This window comes from Rhinolophus sinicus, chromosome 14 (genome assembly GCF_057876585.1).
Source record: "Rhinolophus sinicus isolate RSI-liver-muscle chromosome 14, RSI-T2T, whole genome shotgun sequence".
Taxonomy (NCBI): domain Eukaryota; kingdom Metazoa; phylum Chordata; class Mammalia; order Chiroptera; family Rhinolophidae; genus Rhinolophus; species Rhinolophus sinicus.
In genome coordinates, this window is record NC_142514.1 from 6,142,759 (window position 1) to 6,156,843 (window position 14,085).

The 14,085-nt window shown below is 52.8% G+C and overlaps 1 protein-coding gene across 2 annotated transcripts in view; it reads left to right on the forward strand.

Moving 5' to 3' along the window:
• The window catches only part of SPSB1 (splA/ryanodine receptor domain and SOCS box containing 1), a 65,197-nt gene that overhangs the window by 26,804 nt on the left and 24,308 nt on the right, over window positions 1–14,085 (forward strand). The window contains exon 1 of one of the 2 annotated variants that reach the window (XM_088790101.1): window positions 10,546–10,682. The exons of the other annotated variant lie outside the window; for it this stretch is intronic. The gene's annotated coding sequence lies outside the window, so the exon portion shown is untranslated. Of the gene's footprint in view, window positions 1–10,545; window positions 10,683–14,085 lie in introns of those variants that run through there. 2 annotated transcript variants of the gene reach the window in all.

Consider the following 14,085-nt stretch of genomic DNA (forward strand, 5'->3'; position numbering starts at 1 on the left):
CTTTTGCTGCAGGATATTTAGCAATATCCCTGGGGGCAATACAGGTGTAAGGGGAGGGAGGATGTGGTCGTGGGGTGGGCAGACATTAGGGTCCTGGCACCCTCCCCCCGCACCGTCTCCTGTGCTTTGAGCACTTGTGTCAGCCAGTGCATGTGGACACAGGGGCCTGGGCCTGGTGGAAGAGGCTCTGGGAGGAGTTGGGGGGAGAGGTTTGGCCCCTCTTTCTTCAGTGGTCAACACCATTTCCAAAGGTCAGCAGACTCTAAGAGCCAGAGAGGAAATATTTAGGCTTGTGGACCATATGACCTCTGTTGCAACTACTTGACTCTGCTGTTACAGCAAGCGAGCGGGAATGTGAACGAAAAGGCAGGGCTGCGTGTCCATAAAACTTTATTTACAGAAACAGGCAGTGGGCCTGACTGGCCTGTCTAGATTCAGAGGACAGGCCCAACGGGGCTCAGAACCAGCCGAGATTACCCACCAAAAAGCAAGCCCCTGACCGTGGACTCATGACTGAGTGCTCCATTCAACCTACGCTTGGGGGACCTGGGCACACAGTGTGGACCCCACTGAGAGTTTGCGCAGCTGGAGCAGATTAACAGCTCCTCCCGTCACAGTGGAGCACGCTCTGCAGTACTTTTACCCTTGAGAGCGAGGTGAGCGGGGCTTGGGAGGAGGCAGGGGCCCTGCTCGTTGTAGCATCGGGAAGCAGCAGAGCCAAGAGCGATTCAGAGGCCCTCCAAACTGCTGTCACTTGGGGTGTTGTGGGAAAATGTGTTTCAAGTGTGGGAACCACTAGAGTTAAACAAAAGCTTCTGTCCTACAGCACTTCTCAGAGCCTTGAAGATGCTGATGGGTTTTGTGACTGTCTAGGCAGGGTATATTTCCCCAAACTCATGTGACTTCAGGTACTGGAGAATCTGAAGGTACAGATTACTTTGGGGAAGAACTGATCTCCTTCAGCCCTTCATTTTACAGACGTGGAAACCTAATGCCCAGAAAGGCTGAATGCCCTGCTCAGGGCGGCACTGAAGGCTGGTGACAGTGTTGCAATAATCACTGAGTTCCTCCCTCCTGGCTTGGAAGACCCATGGAGGTGAGGTGTCCCCACCCCAATCTTGTCCAATCCAGAGTCACAGAAATGGGTGTCCTGGGCTGTGCTTCTGGGCACATTAGGATGGTTTTATTCCCAGGATGCACTGCATCCTTTTATCTGAGGCTCACTCTATCTCAGGGTTTCTCAACTGTGTCACTGCTGACACTGTGGGTGGGATAATTGTTTGATGTGGGGGTTGTCCTTTTGCTGTAGGATATTTAGCAGCATCCCAAGCCTCTGCCCATTAGATGCCAGTAGTGTCCCCACCCTCATTTATAACCACCCAAAATGTCTCCAGACCTGGCCAGATGTCCCCTGGGGGTAAAATCACCCTGGTTGAAAAACACTGCTCTGTCTTCAGCCAAAAGGCGTGGGGCCTGCATTTGCTGGAATTTGCTGGTATCCGACAGATTTCCCGTAGCTCTGACAGTGTAGGAGCCTTTTCTAGGGGGCACAGAGCAGTGGGGAAGGCAGCCCAGGCAGGTTGCTGGAGGAGGCCTGACGGTATGAAATAGTACAGGGAAACACGGGTGGTTCGGTTCTGCATTAGGGTCAGGTTCCCTCAGCTGCAGGGTTTGGGGAGCAGGGGACACAATGATGAAGAAGGTCCTGAACGGATCAAGGGTACGCGTGTCATGGTCTGTGGATGTCATGTCAGGGCAGGCGGGGCGTGATGGAATGTACCGGAAAGACAGGTGCCGAAGGCAGGGAGGGTGCAGAGTGTTTCAGAAGGTGAGCCTGGCAACCAACCAGCAGTCAGTGCTGGAGACCAGGAGACCTCCAATAGCTCAGCCTTAGAGAAACAGCAGGGAGGACCGAGGGCTTGGGTGCAGTGGGAGGGATGTGGGGAACATTCTGTGGGTCGTGTCACTCTACAGACATTTTATTCTCGAAACTTGGATGCTAGGAAGCTTTTGGAGTCTTTTCTGGGACTGATTCCCAGAATCCAGGGATGAAGATTCCCCTGGGTGACAGACAGCTGGTTCAGAGTGGCCCAGGAGAAGGTGGCCACATGTTTGTGCAGAGAAAAAGAGAAACCTGATGGTCTGCTTGGGCCTCATAGCACTGTTCTGGGTACACAGGGCATCCTTTGTCACTGAAGTTAAACAATTCTAGGAGTCTGAGTTAGGGCAGGAGGCAAATACTGAGGTTTTGTTTCAAAGTCAAACATGAGGTCATGGAAAAGAGAGGGACTTCACCTTTGCAGTTGGTTGGTTGGTTAGTTAGTTAGTTGTTTAAGGCACTGCAGATCTTACAGGGGGTTCCAGGGGGTCTGCATGGCTCTGTGGTGACATCCTTCCAGGTGGTGGATAGGGTAGACTAACGTGGGCACATGTGTGAGCCTAATTAGGGGACCGGAGTGGCTGTTAGAGTGAGTGAAGGGTTCGAGAAAGCCTTTCTGTGCTAATGTGGGCTGAGGTCCTTTGATGCCTGTCTCAGAAGTTCGGACTCCTCTGATAGGCAGGAGGAAGGCACTGACAATGTCGGAGCAAGAACGTCACGAGGGAAATCATGCATGTTTAAAGGAGAACTCATGCACACTGTTATGGGGGCTTTTTGCACAAGATGCTCCCCAGGGACACACTCTGTCTGAATCAGCACTTGTCAACAGTCTTCAGTTCTGCATGGAAAAAATACAGGGTTTGGTGCTTTCAACCCTTCTGCTTTTCTGTAGGTAATTTTTTTCCACAACGAAAAGGGCTTTATTGTTGTTCCTGATGACATTGCACACTCATTGTGAAGAAACTGAACTATGCACGATTGGTAAATACAAAGAAGTACAGACACCTGAAATCCTGAGGTTCCCATATTAGCTTCTGACACCCGACCACATGACACTTACGATATGCGCACGTTCGTAGCTTCACACGCACACTTTCTCTCTCTCTCTCTCTCTCTCTCTCTCTCTCTCTCTCTCTCTCTCTCTCTCTCTCTCCCTAAACTGATGTTAACTTGGAGCATGTCTTTCTGTCCCTGTTTTTGTTTTTTAATTGTGGTAATATACATAACAAAATTTACCATCTGTCTTCATCATCTTGAACTGCTATAACAGAACACCATAGGTGAGGTGGCTTAAACTGCAAACATTTATTTCTCACAGTTCTGCAGGCTGGAAGTTCCAGATCAAGGTGCTGGCAGATCTGGTGTCTGGTGAGAGCCCGCTTCCTGGTTTGCAGAGGGCCATCTCGTTGTGTGTCACATGGCAGAGAGGGAGATCGTCTCTCTGGTATTTCTTCTTCTAAGGCCACTAATCCCCTTCATGAGGGCCCCACCCTCATGACCTCATCACTTCCCAAAGGCCCCGCCTCCTAGCACCATCACATTGAGGGTTAGGGTTTCAACATAGGAGTTTGTTTTTTTGGGGGAGGAGGGGACACAAACATTCAGTCCATAGCACCATCTTAACCATTTTTAAGTGTACAGTAGTGTTAAGTACAGTCACACCTACTCTTTTCAACTCGTAGAACTGAAACTCTGTCTCCATTTAAATATAACCATTCCTCGCCCCCACTCAGCCCCTGGTAGGCACTGTTCTACTTTCTGTCTCTGAATTTGACTATTCTTGGTACCTCATATAAGTGGAATCATACAGCACTTGTCTTTCTGTGACTGGCTCATTTCACTGCGCGTAATGTCCTCAAGGTTCACTCACGTTGTAGCGTGTCAGAATTTACTGACTTTCTAAGGCTGGGTAGTCCATCGTACATACATATCACATTTTGCTTATCCATCCATCCATTGATGGGTGTTCAGGCTGCTTCCACCTTTTGGCTCTTGTGAACAAATATCTGTTTGAGACCCTGCTTTCAATTCTTTGGGGTCTATACCCAGAAGTGGAATTGTTGGGTCATATGATAGTTCTATATTTTTAGTTCTTTGAGGATCACCGTACTGTTTTCCATCGCAGCTGTACCATTTTATATTCCCACCAATAGTATGCAAAGGTTTCGGTTTCTCCACATCCTCGCCAACATCTGTTATTTTCTAGGGTTTTTAATTTTTTTCATAAACCTTTTATTGAAGAGTAATATATCCCGAATAGTCCCATACCTTCCTGCCTGCCCAGGCACATATATGTATACATTGTTATTAAAATAAGCTCACCCTTCCTGTTCTGCCCTGCTTTTCTCACTGAATGCAGGTGGAGTTGCCCCCAGGCTCCAGTGTGGTTCTAGCTGGCTATTTTTTCTTGCTGTGTAATGGTTCATGGTGCCGACGTACCCGACGTGACCACCTGATCAATCTTCTGCCAATGGCACTGCACTTAATTTGAAGTGGCAGCAAACCGCACCGGCTCTGTAATAACCACCCTGTACACATATCCTTAGTACGGGTGCTTTCATTCCTGTGGGCCCAACCTCAGGAGGGGAGTTGCTGGGTCGATCACCAGTTGGTTCCTAAACCTTCACGGATTCAAGAGTCCACCAGCCATCTGGCACACGCTTTCTGCCCTCCCCGCCAGCAGTAGGCGCTGTTTCTGTATTGACTATGTGGAAATCTGGGGGGTGCAAGTGATAGCTTGTTATTACTGAATTGTGTGTTTCTCTGTTTACCAGGAAGGCTGGCCATCTTTTTTCTCTTATTTGCTTTTCTTCTGAATTGCCTGTTCATGTCCTCTGTCCACTATTGTGCAATAAAAAGGACCAGAAGCAAATGTGACAAACTGTTGACAGCTATTCATTTTAGGTGTTGACAATATGAGTCTCCTTTGTGCATTTGTGAATTACATATTTTCAAAAAGAAAAAACCGAAATGAGAGTGTTTTAGGAAGATTGGCCGGGGTCAGAGATGCTGTGGGCAGGGAGACCAGTTTGGAGACTCTTGTAGTACTAGCCTTGCAGGTGATAATAACTTGAACAGTGAGAATGGGGCCATATTTGGGCAGTTATGGGGGGATTTATACCATTTGGTGATAATGTGGGAAGCCAAGAAGAGGAGGAATCCAGGGAGAAGAGGGGTTTGAATCTGGGTGAGCCACCAGGAGGATGAGGACAGAATTTGCAGAGATGTAGAGGCTGGGAGGGGGCTGTGGGTGGGGGCTGTGTGTGAGTGGGGGGCAGGGTTGCCATAAGAGTGATGCTGTGGGTGGCTGTGTCACATTCAAGGGGAGATGTTCCCTGGAGCCACGACAGCAGAGGAGCCCGTGGAAGGAGGGACCCTTGAGAACATCTGTGTGCAAGAGGGCAGGAGGAAGAACTAGCAAAGAAGCTGGGCTGGGAGCCTTGCAGACAGAGCGAGGCGCCCAGTGTTTCAAGGTCAAGGACATGGTCAAGATTCTCAAATGCGGTTGAGAGGGAAAGAAGATGCTTTTTCAGGCTGTTCAATTTATCGATTAGGAGGTTATGACCTTGGAAGAGCACTTTCCCTAAAGTGGTTGGGGCCTGAAGCCCGCTTGCCGGGTTCTGTAGCCTGAGTGCCTGGAGGGTGACAGAGGCCACAGGAAGTGTGGGTGGCTGCAGGAGAGGGCGTTGGGTCCACGGGGTGGCCCTGCGGCATTCTGCCTTGGTTTCAGTGCTCTTCACCAGTGAGCATGGATTGAGCTGCTCCTGTGGGCTGTGTAAGGCACCAGCCACCCGCAGTGTCCAGGATGGGCCTGGCAGCTTCTTGGTCCACACTGGTGTCCGCCAGAAGCTGCCTTCCTCCTGAGAACCTCGAGGACCTCGGCCTACCCTGTTCAGTGCCTGTTCCTAGAGCAGCCCCAAGGGACCAGTGGAGACATGAGTCATTTCCTGGACAGCAACCTGTCCCAGCGTCTTAGCCATTTTGGGCTCGGCCTTTCATAAATGTATCTTCTTTTTCAAGCCCACTTCTATTTCTTGCCAGTTCTGTCTCCTTGTCAGATTTGTGAAGCACCTGCAGTGTGAAATAGCAGATGAGTAGCCCAAAGCCTTGATCTGGAGGCAGCCTGTGATATTCAAGTCTTCTCTTATTCCAAACGAAAGGAAGGCAGGTTGGCAAAGAGGCCTCAGGAGCCCATTAGCCAAGTAAATGGTGACCTTCTTCTTCTGCTGATTTCCCTCGCCAGCTGGCTGCTGGGAAAACGGCCCCATGTATGGACAACCTGGCTGTTGTTTGGCTTAAAGATGCAGAAGGGACATGGCTGGCCAAGCATCGTGCATTGCTCAGCCTTTGCTTCAGTAGCATCAGGATAGAGGGACCCCTCTTTCATCACTTCATTCTTCTGTGCCTCAGGTTTTTCTTCCTTAGTTTCATATAAAACGAAGCATTTTTTAATTGTGGTAAAGTACACAAAAAATTGACCATTTTAGCCAGTTTTAGGGGTACAGTTCAGCGGCATGAAGTACATTCACAGTGTGCAACCATCACCACCATCCATCTCCAGAAGTTCTTCATCTTCCCAAACCGGAACTCTGGCCCCACTGCACACTGGTTCCCCATCGCAGTTCCTGGCAGCCTCCCTTCCACTCTATTATTTTGACTCCTGTAGCTTCCGCATGTGAGTGGAGTCATACCGTAGTTGTCCTCTTGTGACTGGCTTAATTCACTGACCATAATGTCCTCAAGGGTCGTCCATGTTGTAGCGTGTGTCAGAATGTCTTTCTTTTTTACGACTAGTATTCCATCGTGTGGATGGACCACATTTTGCTTATCCATTCATCTATCGATGGACACCTGGACTGCTTCTGCCTTTTGGTGATTACAAATAACGCTGCTGCAAACAAACGGGTGTGCACATGTCTGTTCGACACCCTTCTTTGATTCCTTGGGGTATATACCCAGAAGTAAATGGCTGGATCGTATGGTAGTTCTGTGTTTAAATTTGTTGAGGATTTGCCATACTACGTACCACAGCATCCACACCATTTTACAAAATGAAGCACTTTTATTGGGTGATCTCTGTGCTTTTAAAAGAGGGTGGTGGTTTTCTGGTTCTGTGGTCAGTAGCTAAAAGGTGACCTTTGGAGTTAAGATCTGACCACCTGAGCGTCATGTAACTGTAATAATTACAGCCACCACCTAACGCCTTCACACATGTAAAGGGCACAGTGCCCCAGAGTGCCGGGGTAGTCAGGGCTGTGTAAGCGTCCAGGATCGTTTGAGGACCTGCTATGGGCTGGGACCTGTTGGCCTCCGTGTGTATCCATGGTCGCCGGCCATTCTCTCAGCATGCTTGCAGAGTAGGCATTTGTTACCCTTGTTGTTTCTGCAGGTGAAAGATTAGCGATGTGTTCTCACACTGTTGGTTCGCAGTGGTGTTTCTTGGGTTGTCAACACACGTCACAATTTCTGTGTACATAAATGAAAAATTTTAATTCTTTCCTCCTGGTTCTTAACTTACCTTCCCAAAGTGAAAGAAGGAAAGAATGGAGGGAGGGAGGGAGAGGGAGGAAGTTTTCCGTGTTTTCTGACAGCGTTCAAGGAAGGGTTTGGGGGGATGGCGGGTAGGAGGTCACCCCTTTGGCCACAGCCCCCCCCCCACATCAGTGGCTGTGTTTTATGGAACCACTGCCTTCCTTATGGCATTTTTCATTAAGCAGTGCAAAAGTAGCTGCTCCGTGGAAGGAGGACATTGGCTTTCCATTTAGAGTGCTTTCTGGTCCCGTCCAGGGGCTGGATGAACGTGTGGAGGAGGCTTTCTGATCTGTCACCTCCCCAGCTGGTCTCCATGCCTGCGACTCCCTGTCGTGGCATTGAAGACCCTTGCCATCTGGCTCCAGCCTCTCTCTCTCATTATTGCCCTGAATACTCCTGCCATTCTAATCAGTTGACCACCCTCCAGTTCCCAAGCGCCCCTCCCCAGCTGTGATTGTGAGGTGTCTCACCTGCCTGCTTCCACCCTCGGCTCATCTCTTATTGAAATCTCAGCCCCTGGTCAGGATCCCTCAAAGGGCACCCCCCACCCCCCGAATGCCACCCATCCTCCACCCCACCCCCCAACCCCATGTGCATCCTGCCTCTACCCTAACTCTTTGAAGACGCTCATCCTCTCCTGTGGGGCTGAGGGACCCAGTGTCTTGTTTGCCTCAGTTTCCCCACCCACCCCAGGCCGTGGGGCAGGCTGTTGCATTTGCTGAACAGATCGTTAGTGGTTAAAAAAGACAAAGTCTGTGTCAGGAAGCTTTTTACTTTTTCCTTCACCATGTGAGGAGAAAGACCACAAGGAGAAGGCCAGTTTGTGGATTTTTAAGCAGAAAGAACCACTGAGTGACTTCTTCCTTGGCTGGACTCCAAGCAGCAGCAGTCACCTTGCCCAGGTGGTCCTCCAGGGGAGGAGGGAAAAAGGGGGACGCCAAGGAGGGTCTGCAGTCTTGGCCCAGGGATTCTTGGCCCCTCTGTTCCCCCTCCGAGATCAAAGTCCATACCTGAAAGTCTGGAAGAAACGGCATCTCCATTGAGTCAAATTTGAGGGGGGTGGGAGGGAGACTTTCTGGTAGCTTCTGTCTGACTATCCTAGAAATGCTCCATTTTAATCTCCGGCATGTCAGAGTTAGGGTCTGAGACTCTAGCTCCCAATATTAACTCCAGCTCAGCTCCCCCAAAAGAACAGTTCTCTGCGACTGGGGCAGACAGGTGGGTCCCCCAGGTCCCTCTGAGACAATCAGGGACGCCACCAGGCAGGGCAGGGGGACTGGGGGGTTGGCTCCTGATTCTCAGGTGAGCCAAGCCTTTGCCTCCAAAGGAACTGATTTTTTTAAAGGAGATCCCTCAAGGTGCCCGGCCCACCCAATGGAGCTGCCATTGCCGCTGTGGCTGCCACTGGTGCCCTCCGCAGGCAGGTACCTCACACCCTCCAGGGGGCCACTCTCCAGCCCTGAAGCGCAGGTCTGCCTGGTCATGAGGTTGTTGACTTGTTTTAGCTTCAAGACCTCCCCAGTTTGGAGATAGGAAACCCTCTTTGGGGGCGGGCAGAGGTGTGGCCCAACCTCCTTCCCTGCACCCCAGCTCCTGTTATGAGAGCTGAGTCTCCTGCCCTGCTCAGGGAAGGGTCCCCCGCTTGGCAGCCACTCTGTGGGCGGCTCCCACTCGGAGCTTCAGCCTTGCCCTCCAGATGGGTATCCTGCAGCCACCTGGGGCCCCCTCTGACTTTTGTTGAGGCTATGGGGCCTCCATCCTCCTGCCTCCCATTCCTTCTGCTTCTGTTCCAGCCTCATTCTCCCTCTCTCCTTCTCTCTCTTCCCCCCCTCCTCTCTCTCTCTCTCTCTCTCTCTCTCTCTCTCTCTCTCTCTCTCTCCCCCCCCCCCCACTGCGTGGCCCATGAAGCCAGGGTGGGCTCTTCTAGCCTGAGACCAGCACGACTTCGGTAAGACAGGGGAGAACTGGCCTGTGTGAGAGACAAGTGTTCTGGTGGCTCCCTCTGTTTGTCGGGCATTTGCACCGGCTGCTACATTCCCCATCCAAGGTCAGCAGTCTGTCCCCAAAACAGGCAGGGGTGGGAGGGGGATGCTCCCCTTCCCAGTGAGGGAGCAGGGAAGAGAGCATGGCTGAATTGGTGTCTGGAAGACATGAAGGGCTTAGGTGTAAACCCAGTGGGGGAGGGGCATAAAAGCCTCTCCCTACATATGCCCCTCCCCCACCTGGGGGAGACCTGGATACAGGGGTGAGGGGGTGTCATTCAGCTCTTCGGGCCTCCCTCTGGTTTCTGCTCGTGGGGACCTGGGACCTAGCCAAGGCCCCTGCATAGGAGAGACCGTTCCCAGGGAGGGGGTGCACAGCTGCCTGGGGGCTCCAGGTCGGCTCTGACAGGGCAGTTGGGGATCAGTGCCCAGGACAGCCCAGGGAGGTGGCCGTGGCCTGGGTACAGTCCTGGTAGATCACCCACCAGCCCCCACGGGAGTCTGGTGAGCAGGGCATCTTATTTGCTGGTGAGTTTCTGTTCATGACAAGTTGCTTGGGGACAGGAAAGCTGGTCATAACTGGAAGGGGTGCTTGAAGGAAGCTAAGGAAACAGTGCTGTCCTCAGTCTGCCCTGCAGTCCTGGCTGGGGTCTAGGCTGGGTCTACGGGACAGCACCTCCACACCTGCCAGGCTGGGCCCACCTGTTTTGAAAACTTAGTGGCTGCTGAAATGGAGGGCAGTGTCCGCCGTGCTTTTGCGTTGGCCTGGCTTCCTCTGACTTCCAGCCTCGCTTCTGTAGGTTTCCCTGAGTGGGCTGGAGGGAGGGTCCCTGGGTCTCAGGCAGGCACAGCAGCAGGAGGAAGGGAACAGTTACAAATGGCGTTCCATTGGGCCCGCAGCCTCCCTTCTGGAGGGCTTTTAAAAACCATCGGCCGGCTGGCTGAATACCTTGTAATTGTTCCCAGCAGTGAGGAGCCAGTCCACGGAGGAGCAGGAGCGGCTCCAGGCTTTGTTATGCCTTCTGTGTTCTCCCGGCCAGTGGTAACCAAGGGCTGCTTCCCCTTTGGTGACGGTGGAGCTCACTCAGGCCAGGGCTAATCCAGCCCCAGCCAGGGAGGCCTGGGGGACCCGGCAGGGCCCAGCCACAGACAAGGAGGGCACCCTGCTCCTGGGGTGCCGGCTGCTGCCTTCACTCCTTTCAGTTCCCCCCTCATCTGTGGACCATGGCTTCTCCCCTGCACTTTCCCCAGGCACTGGCCCGAAACATTCCAGGACTCTGGATACACTGGTAGGTTTCTGGGAGACCATGATCTCGGGCAGGGCTGTGGACCTCAGCCAGATGCTACTTGGGGCCGTGAGTGGCCGTGTTCTATACTCTGGCAGGACCCAGGGTCCTGAAGTAATTTGGAGGGAGGTTTGGGAGGGAGAAAGAGACATGCTGTGAAACGGCCTTGGTCGTGGCTGGGGAAGGCGGTGTGGCTGAGAGGCCCAGGACAGATCTTGGGTGCACGGGGATTCTGGTCTGTGGGGTTGTTTGAAGTGAAAGGAACAGCATTACGACAGGTGTGGCCGTGAAAAAGCATGAGGCTCCTGGGAATGGTAAGGCTGGCTTGGCTCGGTGGCAAACCGGGGATATTTGGAGGATCACAGAGAGCTGAGGAGGGCTTGTAAGGAGGTTGGAGGGGGGCAGAGGGGACCCCCTACCGAACTGTTAGCAGAGGAGGGCCCTGGATGTGGCATTGCCGTAACTTTGGTCTTCCCAGACCCCGAGCGACCCCAGCCTTCTAGAGGGTCTGGGCCAGGGAGTCCATAGCCCGTTCTCTGCGTCCCCACTCTTGTGGGTTGGGCAGAAGGACGGGGCCCTGACAGGCTCTGCCCATTACTTCTGTTTAACTGGTCGGCTTCTAGGTTTGGTCTGTTAGAAGTCAGTTATGTTTAAGGACTGGCTTCCTGGAGAGGGATGGACACTCCTCTGTTTCTTTCTTTCTAATGCGTGTTTCCTCCAGCCCTTCACCTTGGGGAGGACTCACATCACAGCCCCCACTGGGCACACAGGTCACCTAGGCATCTGGCTACAGTGCCTTTTGGAGGCAATCAGCCGGGGAGGGGTCTGAGACTCTGCATTTCCAACAAGCTCCCAGGCGATGCCCAGGCTCGGTCTGGGGGCCGCCCTGGGCATAACCAGATGCGGGCAGCGCAGGGTGATTGACAGCTTCTCAAGGAAGGAGTTGGACTTCTTCACATGCAGGACCTTAGCCGTGTCTGGTTTTCCATTTGGGGGCCTGCAGAGGGGGTGCTGTCAATCAAAAGAGGTGGGATATCTGGGTAGGGGGCTGGGACATGGCGTGTGGGGACCGCCCGAGCTCCGCTGTCGGACTTTCACACGGATTCCTTCCATCAGCCCAGCTGCTGATACTATTAAACCGCAGTGATTCATTGTACTGCGTTTCAAGGGAAGGCGTTGTGTTACGAAAACGTGGGTCCCAGCGGCTTGTTTTGTTGGCAGGTCTTGCTGCCTCAGCAGAAAAGAGGCGCTTTTGATATGGGAACGGAAACTTGGGACCGCAGTTAGAAATACTCAGTGTGCTTGGCGGGTGGGACAGGACCTGTGGTCTTGCTCCAGTGATGGAAACGCACTGCCTGGGGCTGGCTGCAGCACGTGGGGGCTGCGAGGGGTCCCCACACCTGGGTCTGTGGTCTGAGCCGCCAGCGGCTGTGACAAGGCAGGCCTCCTTTGACATTGAGGAGTGTGGGACATGTCCTCTGCTCCCCATTTTGCCTGTGACGGTAACATGGTTTCATTTTATGGAAAGTCACGCTTGCAGAGGAAATACCGTTGTGAACATGGTCTGGGTGATGTAGCAGGGCAGCCCTCCCGAGGCGAGCACGGGAAGTGTGCATTTGTAGCTCCCTCGTGTACTGAGGGTGGGGGTGGGGGGCCCTGGTGTGGCTCGAATGGTTGGTTCTGGGCCGGCTTATGGTTCCCAATTCGGGCTGACAAGCTTGCTGGACAGCAAGCGCCTTCGTTCTTCTTCTTCCTCCCTTGGTCCTGATTGCCATCCTGGACTAGCCCGTTAAATGGATATTGGGCCAATTTCCCTTTTTTCCACTTCCCCTTTCTTCATGTTGTGTTCTCATATATGATAAGTGGGACAGGCACCCCAGATCCAAGTTACTTTCCCGAGAAACTTCTCTGGACGTGTATGCCCCAGCCACCTGGTCTCGGAGAGCACAGAGGTGTGGCAGCGCCACCCCTCCCCACCTAGGACCCCACAGACCCACCACCACAGCTGTCACCCCCTTCCTGGAGCAGGCACAGTGGAGGACATGGGGGAGGCACCAAAGAGACTTTCTCAGAGGCAGGCAAAACCACTGCTAACCTTGGGTGTCAACGGCACCTGAGGGCTTCCCGTGGAGGCCCCTCTGTCACCAATAAAGAGCCGGGGAGAGTCACGGACAACCGTGTTTGTGGAGTGTGCTGAGTTTGGGCTGGGGAGTGGGTTTCAGGATTTCCATGGCTGTGTTCCTCCACTGGGGAGCTACCCAGCACCCCCTTCTTGAGGAACCCTCCTTCCCTTCCTTCCTCCCTTCTCCTCAGACCACTGAAGGATACATCCATTGCCAGTGTTGGCTCCTTAGTAACTGCTACATTTTCCATGGCTCCTCATTTAACTCTTAAAGCCAACCGATGAGGTTAAATTGCCATCACCCCCATTTCAGTGGGTGAGGAACCTGTGGCGCCGAGAGGTTAGAGAACTTGCCCAAGGTCGCCCAGCTTGTGGAGCTGAAGTTGAGGCCCAGGCAGCCCAATTCCAGACTTCATGTGTCTTCTCCATCTGTGTAGACACTTAGTAAATGGGTCACCCTTGATCGACCCTGTTTCAGCTCCAAGAAGTCTTAGATAGAGGCAGCTGGGCTACTTGGATGAGGATCTGAAAGGGTGGGCTGGGCCCTCGGGCTCATTATAGTCTGCCCACATTTTGCAGGGACTGGGTTTTCCCCCCAGTGTATCCGATATTGATGTAGTTTAGCGATGTCTACCAAACTCACAAGAGACTGATGTATAAACCTGAGGTAACTGGGTCACACACAGTAAGGAGTAGGATAGTCAAGCATGCTAAAGATTTGTGTTCGCCTCTGAAAGCAGCAAATGGGAGGCCCAGAACCAGAGCTCAGGGAAACTGACGAGTGGCCCCCATGACTTGCACCTCAAGTTTTATAGCCCAACATGTCACCAGTGGGATTGGCCTGGAGTCCTTGGGCCTATGGATTAGGCAGCCATCTTCCCGGATTCTGTCTGTGTCCTCACTCACTGTCACCTTTCTTAAGCAGCCCATTCCTTAGACAGGCATGACGTTATCGTCGAATGGGTTACAGCTGGTTTGGTTACACTCTGGATCCTACCGCTCCTGCCACCCCCAGCCCAAGATGCATCCTTGCACTGGCTCCCTAGCTGGTCGCCCTGCTTCCACTCTGGCTGCCAACACCTCTTCTCAATACAGCAGCCTAGAGGGATTCTGTTGGAATGGAAGGCAGACTGTGGCCTCTGCCTGCTCAAAGGCCTCTCTGCTACTTTCTCATCACACTGAAGACGAAATCCAGAGTCCTTCCGTGGCCACAGGGCCTGGTGTGGCTGCCCTCTGCATGCTCTCATCCTGTCTGTCTCCTTCCACAGCCTCTCTCTCCTCTGC